Below are 16,702 nucleotides of genomic sequence, written 5' to 3'. Positions count from 1 at the left end.
TTTTGTTGCTAGTTGGTTAAAATTAGCTCTGGTCATAAATGCAAAAAACATAATAGTGCTGCACCCTGTTGGTAAGCCTTATACCTTTTTAATGCTATTTAATATCATAGAACCAACTTGTAAAGTTGAAACGGCTGACAAAATTCAATAATTTCTTTAAATATGAATACTCATAAGGTTTACATGAGAAACTCCAGAGCCAGAGCCACTAGGGCGGAGCCTGAAAGGATTTTTGAGGTAAGAATAATATGTCTATATGTTAATCGGGAATGTCAGCTATAATCATACTAAATTTCAACCTTGTCGGTTTAGTATTTTTCGCGTTTACTTGTCACAAACATCCATCCATACATCCATACATCTATACATCCGTACATCCAAAACTTTCTGATTATAGAATCTTAATTATTTCCTATATCCATGAACAATTTATTTACAAAGATTTATTCCCTGTAAAATATTATTACAGCTTTTCACAAATATTATAACAGACTCAGTATAATAGATCATAAACATAAACAAATGAAGTAACTGAAAGAATCATACACTAATGAAATTACATTAACATATGGTTTGACAGCTCCATTTAAGTAATGTTAAATAATGTTTACATTTGGGCTTAGTGACATAATTATTTTAAATTTATAATCCTTACCCTCTCTGTTCTAATATTCGTGTAGTATTTAATATGTTTGAACCAGCTGTGTGGAATTGTGAAATCAAAATTCATTTGACAGTTAGTTCTGCTTGTTTACATTTTTAAACTTTGTAGGTTTGTTCTTTGTTACCATGGATACCATCAATCAATATTTACTTTTAAATCTCTCACCTCAAATTTTTGAAAGCCCACGGGGCAGAGCCCTAGGACAATATCGAAGCGGGAATAGTTCTATATGTATCCTCGGAGCTGTAGCTTCATTTGTGTGCAATTTGAGCCCAGTCGGTTCAGTAGTTTTTGAGATTACCTCATACAAACACACACACACACAGACACCACCTCTTCTTTATAATAGTATAGATTTTCTGTTACATTTTTTAGTCCTTGATGTTTTTATAATCATATTAGTTTTGTCTACTGTCTTTAATGCTAAATTATTTGTTTAAAATTGTTTATACTACCTATAGATATAGTTTCTTTAATATTTCAAAAAAAAAACTGAATTGTCTTTAATGCTAAATTATTTGTTTAAAATTTTTTTTAGTACCTATAGATATAGTTTCTTTAATATAACAAAAAACTGTATTGGTAAGGCACAGCAATATTTCTAAAGTTTATAACAGCTGACTTAGTTTTGCTAATGATTTATTGTAAGTGAAGATACTGAAGATGGAAGGATTTGTGATTTAATATAAAGAAGAGTGAAATTATAAAAAAATGTTCATTTAAATTTAATAATTAGTAATAACTTCAAAATTGAAATTTAAAATGTCAATAATAAATAAAAATAAGATACGTAATTAAGGGAGATGAAATGGTGGTACCCACTACTTACCAGATTTAAAGTCATAACTTAAACGTTTCTATTAAGGCCATAAAAGTTGAATTTCGTTTCTAAAAGCGTTGGCGGATGTGTAACTATTATATGCAACAGATGTAAAGATTAAAATGTATCTATTTTGTGTCCTCTTCCCGTTGCAAAGCACGGGTACAACAGCTAGTAGTCTTTATAAACGTCAATTCATATTGGTGCGAGGGCGTAATTTATACCCTGGAGACCCGGGCTCAAATCTCACTGATTGCTAATGACAGTAGACATTTATTAACCAATAACATTGGTTTGGCACTTACGTATGTAGAAGGTTCATCCATCTAGAGGAATAGGATAGACTAATATAGGATTGGACACTCCAATCGAAATCGATCACCGCTTACCATCTTTTTGTATATTTACCGTCTTGTGAGTAACAGTATAAGCGTAAATATATGTTTAAAGAGTTATAAAACGTTTCTTTTATTTACTTTCCGTAAATTTAATAACACGTACAATGCTGATCAAGAAGTTTTTATTTTCCCAAACCATAATTATTAGAAATTAACGATATTCAAACCACACATCTTGACATTGCAATACAACTATTTCGCTTTGTGCAGGTAATACCACTGCATTACTCATATGGGTTCCTATACATCATGACTAAGAAGGCAGCCTGAGAAGCTAGTTCCTACTAATATAGTCATAGCCAGGTCGACTTCCATCTCTAGACTTCAGAAGCACCGACGAGCTTCGGCTTCAACCGATACTCGAGCCAAAGCGGACTCTTTTATCCGAGACATTGACGAATGGCTGGATTGACTATTATAGCTAGAGGCAAAATTTATTGCACAACGATACAGGGTGTTTTGGAACTTCATTTTGTAGATTTTCCTCTTGCATGTAGCAAACATATTTCATAATATAAATGTGGTCCAAAACTATCCGTTCCTCCGTATATACGTGATTTTACAAATTAACCGTTACTTCTTAAGACGGAAACAAACACCTAGGAAACGAATAATTGCGGCGATTCCTGCAACTTTGGTGCAATGCGAATATTTCTAACAGCAAATTCATTTCCCCTCTGTATATTTACTATCCATATCAAACATTACAATCTATTCTAACGTTCCATTACCAAGTTGTACGCAAGCATGTTATTGTGGTTGAAGCTAGAAGCACAAATCCAATAAAGAGGTTTAGAGATTAGATTCTACTACTTTCATATCAAAACCTAATCACAGATTAATCTCTACGGAAATAAATTTCAAGCGTAATCTATTCACAAGGCATCTTCTGAGGTGATCAAAATACTTATGTTTTGCCTAACATGTATCACGATTTTATCAAGATTGTTTTTTTTTATACAATATTCACTATCCATTGTTTTAAAAACAACAGCGCTCACCTAGGTGGATAGAATTAGATTACCTATGTAGCTTTATTAATGACGATCAACTGTTTTTAGAGTCGATCTTATAAAAAGTCCAATGATCAACTATATCTAGTATTGGTCTTGAACAATCAAAAGCTACTGACCTATTTACAGGATCGAACCAGTGACTTATGATTACCAAGTGAGCACTGTAACCACCCAGATCCTAACCTTTGGAACTATCCGGATTAACTGCATGAAATACGGTACTATGTAGTATGGGTGTATATCACATCACATCTTATAGTACAGATTATATGTATCATACAAGTCACATTAAAACATGATGTCAATGAAGTTACTAGTGCTATTAAATGAAATGCTTCAAAATTTTATGTTTTCAGGAATTCAGGCAATTTTAAACTAATATAATATTTTTAAACATCGAAAGTTAGAAAGGCTAAATTAAATAAATACTGCACAAGGAATTGAGCAAAATGTTATGAAAATGTTAGCCAATCATGTATTTACTTTTAACCTTTTCTGGGTTTGCACATTGGGGTTTCTGGTTATAATTTGGTTTCTAAATAAGCGTTTCTCTTTTACCCAAAATAACAGGATCAACATTTACCCTAGATCTACAGCGTCCAAATGTCAATCGATGAGAACAAATGTTTACAGGCATTTGTGGGTTTGAACTGTCCTTTTATCTTCTTGATCCATAAATGCCATGTTGCCAAAACAAATGACTTAATAAGACCTCAATAACTACGGCATTCGATGTATACATATCCGGTTAAAGTTTGTGTAAAATGTACTTTTTATAGCAATACGTAAACAGTCCATATTTTGTCTGAAATTAAATAAAAGTGTATATTAAAGTATGGTTGTAGGTACCATAACCAACATCAAAACCAATTATTTGGCAACGACGGAATTAAGAAATATTTTATGTTTAAAACAAATTGGTAAATATCCTCTGGGCTTTTTCTAGCTATTTAATTTTTTTTGCAGAAAGTGGCAAAATCTTTTTACTGTATTGGTGAAAGACAGTTAACTTAAACTTTAATCTGTTCAATATCACTTCGTAAAATCTTGTAGTTTTTTATGGTTCGTAGAATATGAGGATAAAATGTATGAACCTACCCCAAATGAGAAAACTCTTTAGGCAGAATATATTACCGTAGGAGGATAAAACTATAATCAAGTAGGTATCGCCATCAAGATATTGCCTGGGTACTGCAGTTAATTGTTTTTAGTTCTCGCATTCATTGGTGGCTGATTCGGTCCCATGCAGGACCAATTTCGATCTCAGCCAACCTGCCATTGGACAATCAATTAATGATGATATCCAACAAAGTTAGGAAATACCAGGTTGTACTAAGGATTATGCCATTGCAAAACACGGTAGAGAACTTAATTCATGACAAAAGCACGAAACATACAAAGCAAGAATTATTATTACTTAATTTATAGTCACAGTAGCCCTAAATTGATTAGTTTTAATTTTATTGGTCAAAATATCCTACTAGTCAAGCATATGAATATTGAATTATCATAACTAATCAAAAACTCTGCATTCCAGTTGTGAAACATCACATTTCCACGAGTCGTGGGCGTCACATCTCATATTCTTCTTCCTCTCACCTCCGGCTTTTTATGGGCTTTTGTGTGGGGACATAATGCTTTTAGGCGCCAACCTCTGGCTGTAGGAATTTTAATTCAAGGCGCCTCTACAATAAGACTCTCCCTGTGATTTAAACCTACGCAGGATTTCCACACCTTATCTGTGACATCATTGTTTACTACTTACTTACTTGGCTCGGATTTTTTTGTGTACGAGTATATGTATATAGTATCTAAAAGTGCAACAAACTCCAATTTATACGACTTAAAATGTATTCAATCATATTAAATGAGGAAATCTTGTATCAAAATATAAAAAAACACATATTTAATGAAACCTTAATAAGCCAGGAACGCTGCTTAGAGTTTGTAAAGCAGAGGTAAAGCAGGGATTTGGTAAGCCCTTCGCAATATTAGTAGAGGTAAACTTCACCATATTAAACTTAAATTATGTTTTAGTTTAACATTACAGTAATAATTCATTTTTTCCCCTATGCATTTGTGCTGAAAATTTGTAATTATATTTACTTTTGTTAAATTTATAGAGGACAGACAAGGATTTTTTTTATTTTTTTACGGGTTTGATGATGGTAACAATACAATATTATTTACCTAGCCGTATTAGGTCTTTTATATTTAAAGGTTTTAGTAACTTGTTACTAGGCTTTAGGTGGATATTATTCTTAAAGTTATGAGATCTAGTCATACTAGAACTTGTCATTTTCAACCGAATGCATGTTTCAAAAATAAAATAAGTCATTTAACCAACGAGCAGAACTCGGAATATCTATCTATATAGCAGTTGCTCATTTAAATTGTAAAGTATATTTATAAGCAATTTACGCTGTACATTCGTTGTTCTTCCTCCTTCAATGTACAGTGGTACTGTATCATTGGTAATTTTACATTTGTTATATAATGACGAGTAGCTAGGAGGACCATGTAACTCACGTCGACACGACCTCAGGTAACGGCCAAAACGTAAGTTGTTCGAGTCCAATTTCTGTTGGAAATAATCTAGAGACTTTTTTAAAAAGACACTTCTGGTCGGTGAAAAAATTGTTTTTGTTATAGTGTAACATAATTTAAGCTAACCAAATCACAAAAACCTAACTTCTTAGATTGTTTACCGTATTAATTATCCAAAAAAATATTTACTCTTGTTTTGGTTTTGTATACGACCATCTGTTAGCATTACGCCGAAAGAAGGCTATTACTCCGCTTTCATATCTGTCAAATCAGTCCTAATTTCGAATACGCGTAAACTGTTGATGTTGTAGTTACAGCACATACAATGTGTCACGATCATAAACATTTTAAAACGATAGAATGCTATTTTCATCGATCGGGACTATATTCTTCCGCAATAATCAGCAGACAAACTTTTTATTCTGAAAATGCCCAGCTGATGTATTTGACTCTACCTTGTTATTTCTATAGAATATAACTATTGATTTCTCCACAAAGCATGTATCCAGAACAACCATCTTCGCTGCAGTAGACCAAAAACACCATCTGATAACTGAACAACACCTAATAATAATATACCTCTATAAGACTCAATTTTCGTGGGAATAGAAAGGTTAATCATGTTAGTTTTTCATGATGATCGGAGACACAAGCAGATTTGTACAAAATGAACAAAATAGCTGTAGCTCCTCCTACAGGTACTCTATTTAGTATGAAGTTTAAAAAATATAGATTCAATTAAAAGAATTAAAACCAATCTGTATGGAGTTTAATTCGTAATTCAACTTTGTAATACTTTAAAAAAAAATATCCAGTAATAATCTAAGTTCAACCTTTGACAATTGATACGGTTCAACCAATCAATACTAAATAACAAAAGTTCAAAAGAAATAACGTGGGAAAGATTTTAATGATGTATTAGCCACAGAGTATGACGTAATAATGTACCGATGAAGATTAGGATAATTGGATGGCTTCTGGTGTTAATCGGATTATCATCGGATGGATCACAATTAGTGGAATTACCAAGGATAGTGTTGAGCGCTCGAATATCTGACTGTTACAATGTATATAAGCGACGACTAGTTAGTGGTTAGAGTGAGGTTCTAATCCCACCGATCAACAATGGATATTTGCTATGTGAAGCCGTGATCAAATTATACAAAAAGCCAAATTTTATCAGCGGGTCCACTTATCAAGTAAGGACTTTCTTTACGAGAACACCTAACCTTTTCTTTAAAGATCTTCTTCCCACCAAAAAATGACATTTGTTTTTTTAATCGCAGATAAAGACTTGAGTGTCATTTAAGATGGAAATATAAACCATTGGTATGCCGAATAATGTAGGTAAAAAATCCTGATATTTCAATTTAGGTGAGGACAACTTTTTCTGTAAAGCAGCCCCGTCAACTAAAGCCATACGATGATTGGATACAATGTGATTTACTTTAATAGTCAAAAGCTACAACACATTTTTAAACAATATTGGAGTGTGGTATGTGGTGTGTTAAGAGTCGTACTTTTACGGAAGCTTTCGCTGAATTACCAACAAATTACTCTTCCTATGTAATACCTCAACGAGTCGGTGGTTCACAACCCATTTTGTTCATTGTTTCACTGATCTAGAAAACACGAAAATTGTAGATCCTTCAGCTGATTTCTCTGTGTTTAAAATCTCCATCCCCAAAAAGCAAACTATGTCAATATTCACTTATTTTTATCAAATACATGTTTTTAAAGGATTACTCTTCAATTAAATTTCCCCACTACCAATAGTCGTCTAAGCACTGTAATAATAACAATATTTTGTGGGCTGAAACACAATTAAAGCCAATACAAATCTACAAAACGTCCAAAACCATTTAATTACTCAGTACAAACTAGTTCCTCTTTTTGTAGCTGATACTTTTTGTCGAGTATAATTGCTGGGTATCGCAAAAACTCAAACTAATTATAAGTCAACAATACTTGTTACCTTTGGTTTAGTGAACGGTTATCTATTTATGTCATTTACCCATACAAGGCGGCTTTGATTAGGCCTTTATATGGAAGTGACATTTGATTAGGCGAACCGACAGGCCTCGAAAATATGGGGCGCTTGAGCGCTAGCAAGTATAAGAACTCTTTGAGTTTTGCAGAAATAACTCCTCTTATTGGCTTTCACGAACAGTTTGTGTCGGTTGGTTTAGAAAATAATACAGTATAATCTTTACTTTTGTAATGATATACCAGAAAGTATACAGTAAGTGCATTGCATGATTATGGCTTTTGTAAAAATCCTCTACCTGTTAGTTTGATGTAAAAAAAACAATGTGATAAGTTTTTTTTAATTAGGTTCAACTTTAAATTTAAGACCAGCGATAAGTTTATACACTATCATGTCACTCATTTTTTGTTAATTTTAATTTGTTTTCCAATAATGTTAAGCTATTCTAAAGTTGTGTATGGTTGTGGTTGTGTACTATGCAAGAATACACTAATGCTTTTCCTACTGCTCTTTTACAAAGTTCCTTACATAAGGTACCTCCATTTTTGATCAATGATTTTGTTTAAGTTCGTCATATGAAAATTAAATCATTTTGTATTACCTGTAACAAAAATTCTTTTGGCAAAATTATGATGTGTTTTTGTAATGTATAAAGTTTTTTTGTGTTTTTTTATAAGAGTGCAGTAATAAAATAAGTTTTGTTCAGAGGAAAAAATCTTAAAATCGAAGACTTAATTCAAACATAGCTTTATCAAATTTAATTCATGAATGTTTATTTAATGGTCAGACTATATTCAAAAGGTAAACAAAATTACAGATGTGCAAATATTGTAAAAAATCCGTGGGATACATTCCTTTTTGAGTTGGGTTTCCCTTTAACAAGTGAGTTGTTGATTTGCTCGTCATCTATTCACAATCGAACACTTTCAGAAATGTTATATTCATACAGATTTCCAATCGCATATTGAAATGCATATCACAAGGTTTAAATATCCTATAAATCTTCAATGTTCGGATTAATTTTACAAACTATTGTAAATTATTATTTTTTGGAACGATCACGATTTAAAAAATTAACCAAAATCAATAAGTAAAATTGTGAATGTCGGTTATAAACTTGAAAGGGGGTCAAAAATTATATGAATACGATAGTAAAATCTTGAAAGCTATTACATTTAATACTAATTTTTCTAAACTTCCCAAAATTTATAGGTAAAATTTCATCCTGTGGTGTGGTTAGACAAAAAATTACGAGAATAATTTTCCACCAGCTAAACCATAAAGTATTGGTTAACCTGTGGATTTGATCGTTGGGTTGGCGTTGTGGTCAATGGGAAAGTATGAATTATACTGTCATTTTAGTTGACAGAAGACACACGAATAGGGATCAAGCGTTATCTTGGTATTTTGTGGTCTCAGGCTAACTTTATCATTAGTTGTGATGTTTTCTGTTTTATGCCGCTATAATGGGCGAAATTTGTATTAAAACACATATTTAATAAATCATTTTGATTTATTAAAGTTATTTACATAATTTAAATTTGAAAATAAGAAAATATAGTTTAAACGTTCATACAATATTATTTTTTAATATTACAAGTTTCAGCGTGCTATTTATCTTCTAGCAATAAGAACATTTGAACTTTGAAGAGCCTGAAAACTTTAAATATCAACCGAAACAGTGATGATTTTAGTATTGTGGATTTTACCCAACGACAACGATATGATATGCCAAATAGAAAAACTATACGTTAACTACTTAATTCGAGTATTTAACTCATTTAATTTAATAAGTATATAATTCAAAATCAGTCAAAAATGTAATACTAAGCCATTTACTAACATTTTACGGTCTGTATATTTAAAAAGCAGTATTTTGGTTATTCAAAAACTTGTCCATTTTCAGTGAGAATCACACAAACCATGTGTTTAACATAATACACAAGTTAATTAAGCATACAAGCCTAACATTATTTGGAGCACCGTGTTGGTCTAAAAAGCATTATATTGGTCTACAAATTTTTTAACTCTGTTCCTGATCATTAAAAACCCTCACAAATCAAAAAAATGGTTCAAACAAAAATGTAAAGCCTGGTTGATGACTATAATATTTTATTTAAATCAATTGTTAGGTGAAAACTGGGAGAGTTAAGCAAAATTATTTTGTTAAGCTTTTGAAATTTGGTATTTAGTTTTAGTATTACAATACGGCGTTTACAAACATCCTGCTATTTTATGATCTAATGAATGATATTCTGTATATAAATAAAAATAACATAGTTAAATGATTAGTTTTTTTAATGATCAGAGTAATCGGAATCAGCAATAGTTAAGATTCATCAAAGAGTTAGTTTGGTTATGTCATTATTGCAATTAAACTTCATCCTGAATTGTATTCGTTGACTTCAGTATACAGGGTATAACTTACTAATATCATTATTGCCAATTATGATGGGATCCCAACTAATCTACTTAAAACTAGAAATGAAATGATGATCAGTTTATAATTAAGTGGGAAGCCTTGTATGGATCTGTTACTGACTGAAAGTTGCTCTTTTAGTCAGTATCATTTATAAAAGACCGACCAACAATCAAGGTCAGTTGAACCCATTTTCGAAATTTAAAAAAATTACTGACTTTTTCGGGATCTAGGAATCAGCGACCTTTTCATCACTATAACCAATCAATTACCTACTTATTTATATACTGTGTACTTATGTTATGAGTGTATGGTATATGTATGTTCAAATCAGAAAATATCTCAATCATGCAAATAACTGTATCAATTTTTTTTATCTATCTATACTGTAATATGAGTAACGTTTGTGCACAATAATTTCAACAACGGCTCATAAGATTTCCTCAAAACTGTTAAAGGCTAAAATCCATAAAATTATTTTAATATGAATCCAAGGTAGGCTCAGTTCTGAAAAAAATCCTATTATACATAGATTAAGCAGACGTAAATTATCATTAAGCCTTCATATGCTGCGATGTATTTTCTATGGGTATTTACCAGCAAAGGCATGAGATACTAAAGGTACCCAAAATCCGACTTTCTTTTCTTTGATCTGACTTCCATACATTGTCAGAAGTACCAGTTATCAACGATATATAATTAAAAAATATCTTTAATATCTGGTAGTTAATTTGTCTCCAAAATAACATCTTTGATGTGGATTTTGATATATTACGCATTATACCGCTCTAATACCAAGTTTCTAATGCTACTGTAGCTCAAGCTAGAAGCACAAATCCGATAAAGGTACCCAGAAATTAGATTCGACTACTACCTTCCCAGAACCTAATCATAGATCCATCTCCTCGAAACCAAATTGAATGCGTTGCTTGCTTTATCCCTCATGCATCGTTTGATATGTTCGTAATCATAAACTTGTAAGTTTTCTTATCGATTATGATGGATCGTTTAGTTTAGTTCGGTTTTTTAGATACCGTTAATATTCCTGAACTTTTCCTAGTTGTGTGAAATAAATATTTTGGTTTTTATTTTTCCCATTTCTTCTAAACAGGATATAGATTTAAGCTGAGATTAGAGTAGGGTGAGATAATCTGTATAGCTGTGTATGTGGTCAGTTGCTGACCATTTACTTAAAGCTAAAAATGAGTAAAGAATGGAGTGAGGTGATACGTGTAGATTTGCTGTAGACTAACTTACTAGGATGAGTTGCTTCTTTAGGGTTTTAGATACTTAGACTATAGATACTACTTTAGTATACTATAGATAGGCTTTACCGTATAAAAGCACAATAGTCAAGGACATCTGCGCACAATTCAAACAATCAAAAGCCTATGAACTTTTTCAAAGAAGTAATTACAATTCATGCCCATCCATGGTATGTTTAACAAAAAATTATTATGTAAGTTAAATATAAATACAATTTAAATTAAGATTAAAACAAAAAAATCTACTAGAAATGAAATTAAGTTAAAAAAATATTAATTTTATGATTAGATAAAATATTAAAATATAAATTATTTGTAGCTGTGTGTAAATAAGTAAAGGGTGAGCCAAAAAAACAGGGACAATTTTAAAATGTTATTACTCAGTTGTTATAACAGCTGGAGGGTTCGTTTTTGTGGTAAATGAATGTTTATTTGATGCCATTTGTTGAATCGTTACTATGGATCATCAATGGTTACCTCAACATCGTGCCTTTGTGATGGAGACTTTTTTTCAAACGATGTGTCTATCATTCCTACTCAACGTCAGTTTTGTGTTCACTTTAATGATGGCCGTAATGGTTCCAATAACCCAAAACTGAAAAAAAATACCCAAAGATGGGTAAGCAATGTCCTGAAAATGGCCTTTGTACTCAAAATTAAACCTATGCAAATTAAAATTTAAATGCAATGTTCAGCAAATGGATGACGGTTAGGACACGAAACACACTCGCGTGACCATTTTAATGTTTTCTGGCGTTCGAACAGTACGAGGTCTCTCACTAGGTTTGATTTTGAGTGCAGAAGCCGTGTTCTGGAAATTACTTACTTAACTTTGAATAGTTTTTCGGTTTGGGATTGCACCTTACAGCCAACGTTGGAATTAACACGAAATTGACGTTGAGTAGAAATGATAGACAAATTATTCTTCAAAAAATGTCTCTAGAACAAAGGCACGATGTTGCAGTTTTCATTAATGATTCATAGTAACTATACACTAAATGGCATCAAATAATGATTAATTTGCCGCATCAATGAAGTCTCCAGCCTTTATAACAGCTGAGTAATAACATTTTAAAATTGTCCCTGTTTTTTTTGCTCACCCCGTATTTAATAATAAGTATTTTTTCGATAGTACTTAGCAAATAAAAAAGCCATTTAGACTACTTATTTTTGAACGTTTTGTATGCAACTTTCTAAAGAGTATGATAAGTGGAACTCGATACCTCTTGGGAGGCTTAGATACAAGTCCCTACTTTATTGAAAGGTATCTTAAGGTATTAAGAGTTTTTTTTATATTGATCGTTGTTTTGGCCTCGAGACGACTGTAACCTGGTGGATCGGAACCCCCCCAGTCTCTCATACAAGATGAGAACTATCAGTGAATTATATCCCTACCTTTGCGTATAGCCATACAACACTGTATTACTATGAGAACCCATTCATTTCATCAACGTATTGAACTTTACATGATCTACATTTAACTCCTTACATTAGACATAAAATTATCTAAAACCAATTTTATATATTTTTTTGTTTATTTTTCTACTTGAAGTTCTATGATTGTGATGTGTGAGCAAAGAAATTGGTTAAATAGGGTTAAATAATTTAGTGTGGACTTTTTACGAAGCCTGGTTAAATTACATTGATAGTGATGTCATAGGGATTTTTAGAACTGAATTGAATGTTAACTCTGTCACAAACAGATATTTGAGGAGGAAAGAAAAAGTTTGGCAAATTCTTGTGACTTATTGCGCACAAGAAATATTGCTTTAGGGTTCAATACCTTACAGTTAGTGATTTATACGGAAAGGTTAAATGTAGGCTTTTTATTATTATTTTTTAATTAACTACTTAGTGTAAGAAAAGTTAGTATTGGTTAGTTTAATCGTGTCAAATCAGTGAACTACAAAACTAAAGATTGAGCTTTAATTGGATTCCTTGAAACAAAATAAAACGTTTTTGTTAGTAAAAGAACAAAATAAAATTACAAACCAACATAGCTATGTGGTTATTCTGCTGTATAACTAAAAGTGCTATTACTTTTCATATTACCTTGTTGTGTAATTGAGGTTCAAACCGTTTTAAACAAAGCGTAAAGGATTTAAAAAAATCGACAGCCGTCAAAACCTCTAAACATCACATGTTGAAGCTGGGATGTTGCTTTTGGCATGTGCGAGTTTGACAGATTCGTCACAGTTTGTTGTTTTGGCGAAAATTATTCAGAAAAATTTATTTTCAGTGTTATTCAGAGTTTTTTTCAATTTACCACAAAATTACAGTAGACGAATCCTGTAAAGTAGGCTAAGTTTGCCCGCGAGAGCCAGTTATTAATTTTGCTAAACACCATAAGATGATATATTAAAACCTAATATCCGTAAGGTAGTAAAAAGTATGTGTTTTAAACAAAGGCCATAACATAAGATTTTAATAACCGTAGGTAAAAATAAAATTAACGTAAAACATCATAAACACTACTCGTGTATATTAGTATTGGACTAGTTACAAATTAACCTAACCTTAGAATTTGAGTATCAAACTGCAAGTAGATACTCTTCCTGGAGAAAAATGTTCAGGCTTTTTTGTACTTTTCAATTATTCATAAGGTTTCTCTATTTTAGGGTTAGTTTTTTTATTATTTCAACACCTGTGGCATTTCACGAGAGAGTCACGTGAGAATAATGGTTTTTAGTGGATGTGCCGGGGATTGAACCCGTCCCTCCGCACCGAAGTCCGAGGCACTAACCACTAGGCTAGCAACACAACCATTTTGTTTTCAAAAGAATTAACTTCACACAGTCCTGTGATAATAAATTTCTTCGTTTGACGTATTTATTTATAATATTCATCCGTGGTATTACCAAGAGTAAATCGCATATTAGACAACGATATAGGTTCAAACATAAACAATAAATAAATAAACATATGTGCCCATTTGATTGTTGTTTAAAATCAATATAAATTTAAATGAATATTTTTATAGTAGGTCTAAATGGATTGATAATGGAAAAATCCATTTGTAAGAATATCAATATTACCTTGGCGAAATATATAACCCCAATGATTATAATAGCTCTTTACGAAAACACGGAAATACTTTTAAAATAACCAACAGTAAAATGTGTTGGAACGGTCCAAGATTGTGATTGAACTTGTCACTAAATCCAACGACTTTGCCCTTCCGTGAATTATTCATGTTTCTAACTGTTTCTCCAAGGATTGAGGCGGTGTAGATTTACTGGCAATTAAAAGTAAAACACTCCATTCCTACATTCTATTTGCAACACACCTTTAAAGACGGTGACACACTATCGATCTTTTCCCCGAACAAGACCCCGAACCGAGCAGGGAGAAGGGAGAAGGGAGGTCGAAGGGAGGATGTTCGATAGTGTGTCACGGGTCCGTACACCGATCAAGACGCCGAACAAGACATCAGGCCGAGCAGGGAGACGAGCGCTCTGGAGGCGGTTTTTTGGCGAAAGATCAAAGAAAAGATCGGTCCGATGTACGGTCCGATGTACGATAGTGTGTCACGGTACATTTTTGCCCCGTACATCGTCGCGAGCGCCGCACCGAGCGGCCGCCTGCGCTAGCATTGATAGTTCCGCGCTCTCACTCGCACACACTCTCTATCTCTCTCCAAACTTCCTTTTGCCGCGCTCGGTAGAATTCGACTGGTCTTGGTCATGTTCGGGGAAATGTTCGGAGTAAAATTTTGCTGATATTTATCTCCCTTCTCCCTTCTCCCTGCTCGGTTCGGGGTCTTGATCGGGGAAAAGATCGATAGTGTGTCACCGCCTTTTGTGTTAAGTTTCTTATTTTCACACACGAATATGAAGCTGCAACAGCTTAATGTATTGCAAAACAAACATTTGTAATTTTTTTTTATGTATTCTTATAAGCACAACTTTTCAGAAACTAGAAAAGATTTTAAATAATTGAAGTAAAAAACAAATATTCCTTGTGAATCATAGCACTGAAGTTTTTTACCAGTTAGAGAGAAGTTTTCAAGCAATACTGGACGTTAAATCATCTTATAAACGTATAACGTGAACATATATTTATGCATGGTTCAAAATAATACTTCAAAAATATATATGATGCAGACAGATATTTTTTTTCGTTACTTTCCAATTAATGCAAGTTCTGTTTAGAAAAATAAGTCTTAAAATGTATAACATGTTTATTAAATACTAGCAGAGTACCCGTCCTTCGTACGGGATTGGCATATAAGTATAAAATGCTTAGTACAGACGGTTCTCATTGCGAACCTCTATCACAGTTTTTTGTTGCTGCTTAATTCAAATTAGCTGTTTTCATAAACGAAAAATAATAATAGTGCTGCACCCTGTTGGTAAATCTTATAACTTTTAATGCTTTTGCATACCACAGAACCAACCTTTTTAGTTGCAACAGCTGACTAAATTCTTTAATTCCATTTAAATATGAGTACTCATAAGGTTAACATTGGAAACTCCAGAGCCACTGGGGCGGAGCCCGAAAGGATTTTTGAGATAAGAATATGCCTATATGTTAATCGGGAATGTGAGCTATCATCATGCCAAATTTCAGCCCAATCCGTCCAGTAATTAATGCGTGATTGGTGATTGAACTTCAAACAAACAAACAAACAAACAAACACACAAACTTTCACATTTATAATATTAGTAAGATTGGAGAATACTGTATAGGTTTAATATGATCCCTCTATTTACAACATAATATTTTAGCAACTTAAATAAATCCTAATCATCACAAGTTGTCATTAATTCTTTTCTAAATAAATACTATAAATTTGTACGTGAAGCAAGCTTTTTATGAACTCTAGTAACGACTTTTCACAGGTGAAAACATAAAAGTACATTTTTTAATCAAGCATTAATGACTATAGCTGGATACGCGGAGAGCAAACAGCAGTTTAATTAAATTAGTAAACACAAACACTAATAACATTAGCTAGGAAACGACCTGAGTAAATATCATTCAATTTGGCCAACCAGTACGACGCTTGATAGTCTACATAACGATGCATTACATACAAATTATTTGTTAGTTTACTTTGAATATTATGATATTATTATAGTATTTTAAAACCATTGCAATAATGAGTCAACTGTAACAATGCTTTGCATCCAAATCAGTCCTATCAATTCAATCATCCATGCATTTGAAAATAATGTTCTCAATCCAAGCAAGTGTAGTGATTTTAAGTAACACAACCAACCTTGCATACATCTCCAGCATAATCTATTTGAAAATCATTTTGAATGCCACAGTTTTTAATTTATTGAAGTTGTGGAAAATAACTTATTGACTTTTAAGATGGAAACTTGTAGTATCGAAATCATTTGTGGTACACTATGTAAATACATATTGCGTGTAAAAGAGTATTACCATTACTAGTATAGTAATGTACTATTGCTATAGTAGTGTATTACTAGTGTAGTGTAGTACTATTGCTATATATAGTACTGTAGGTATATATAGTCAATGATATGGTACTACACGTTGGTAAAAGCAATCGCTTTTTACCTAGCACCATTGATTTCGGATGCAATCAGAATTTTCATTTTATTGTTGAACTTGAAA

At 32.3% G+C, this 16,702-nt stretch overlaps 1 protein-coding gene across 2 annotated transcripts in view; it reads right to left on the bottom strand.

Annotated features, from left to right (window-relative positions):
* LOC128996443 (high affinity cAMP-specific and IBMX-insensitive 3',5'-cyclic phosphodiesterase 8) overlaps nt 1–16,702 on the bottom strand; it is a 178,580-nt gene that overhangs the window by 139,056 nt on the left and 22,822 nt on the right. The gene's annotated exons all lie outside the window — the stretch shown is intronic.

The sequence above is a fragment of the Macrosteles quadrilineatus genome, unplaced genomic scaffold (assembly GCF_028750875.1).
Source record: "Macrosteles quadrilineatus isolate MER2022 unplaced genomic scaffold, UCM_ALF_1.0 Scaffold_6__1_contigs__length_79288215, whole genome shotgun sequence".
Taxonomy (NCBI): domain Eukaryota; kingdom Metazoa; phylum Arthropoda; class Insecta; order Hemiptera; family Cicadellidae; genus Macrosteles; species Macrosteles quadrilineatus.
This window is presented reverse-complemented; position numbering and strand designations above follow the sequence as displayed.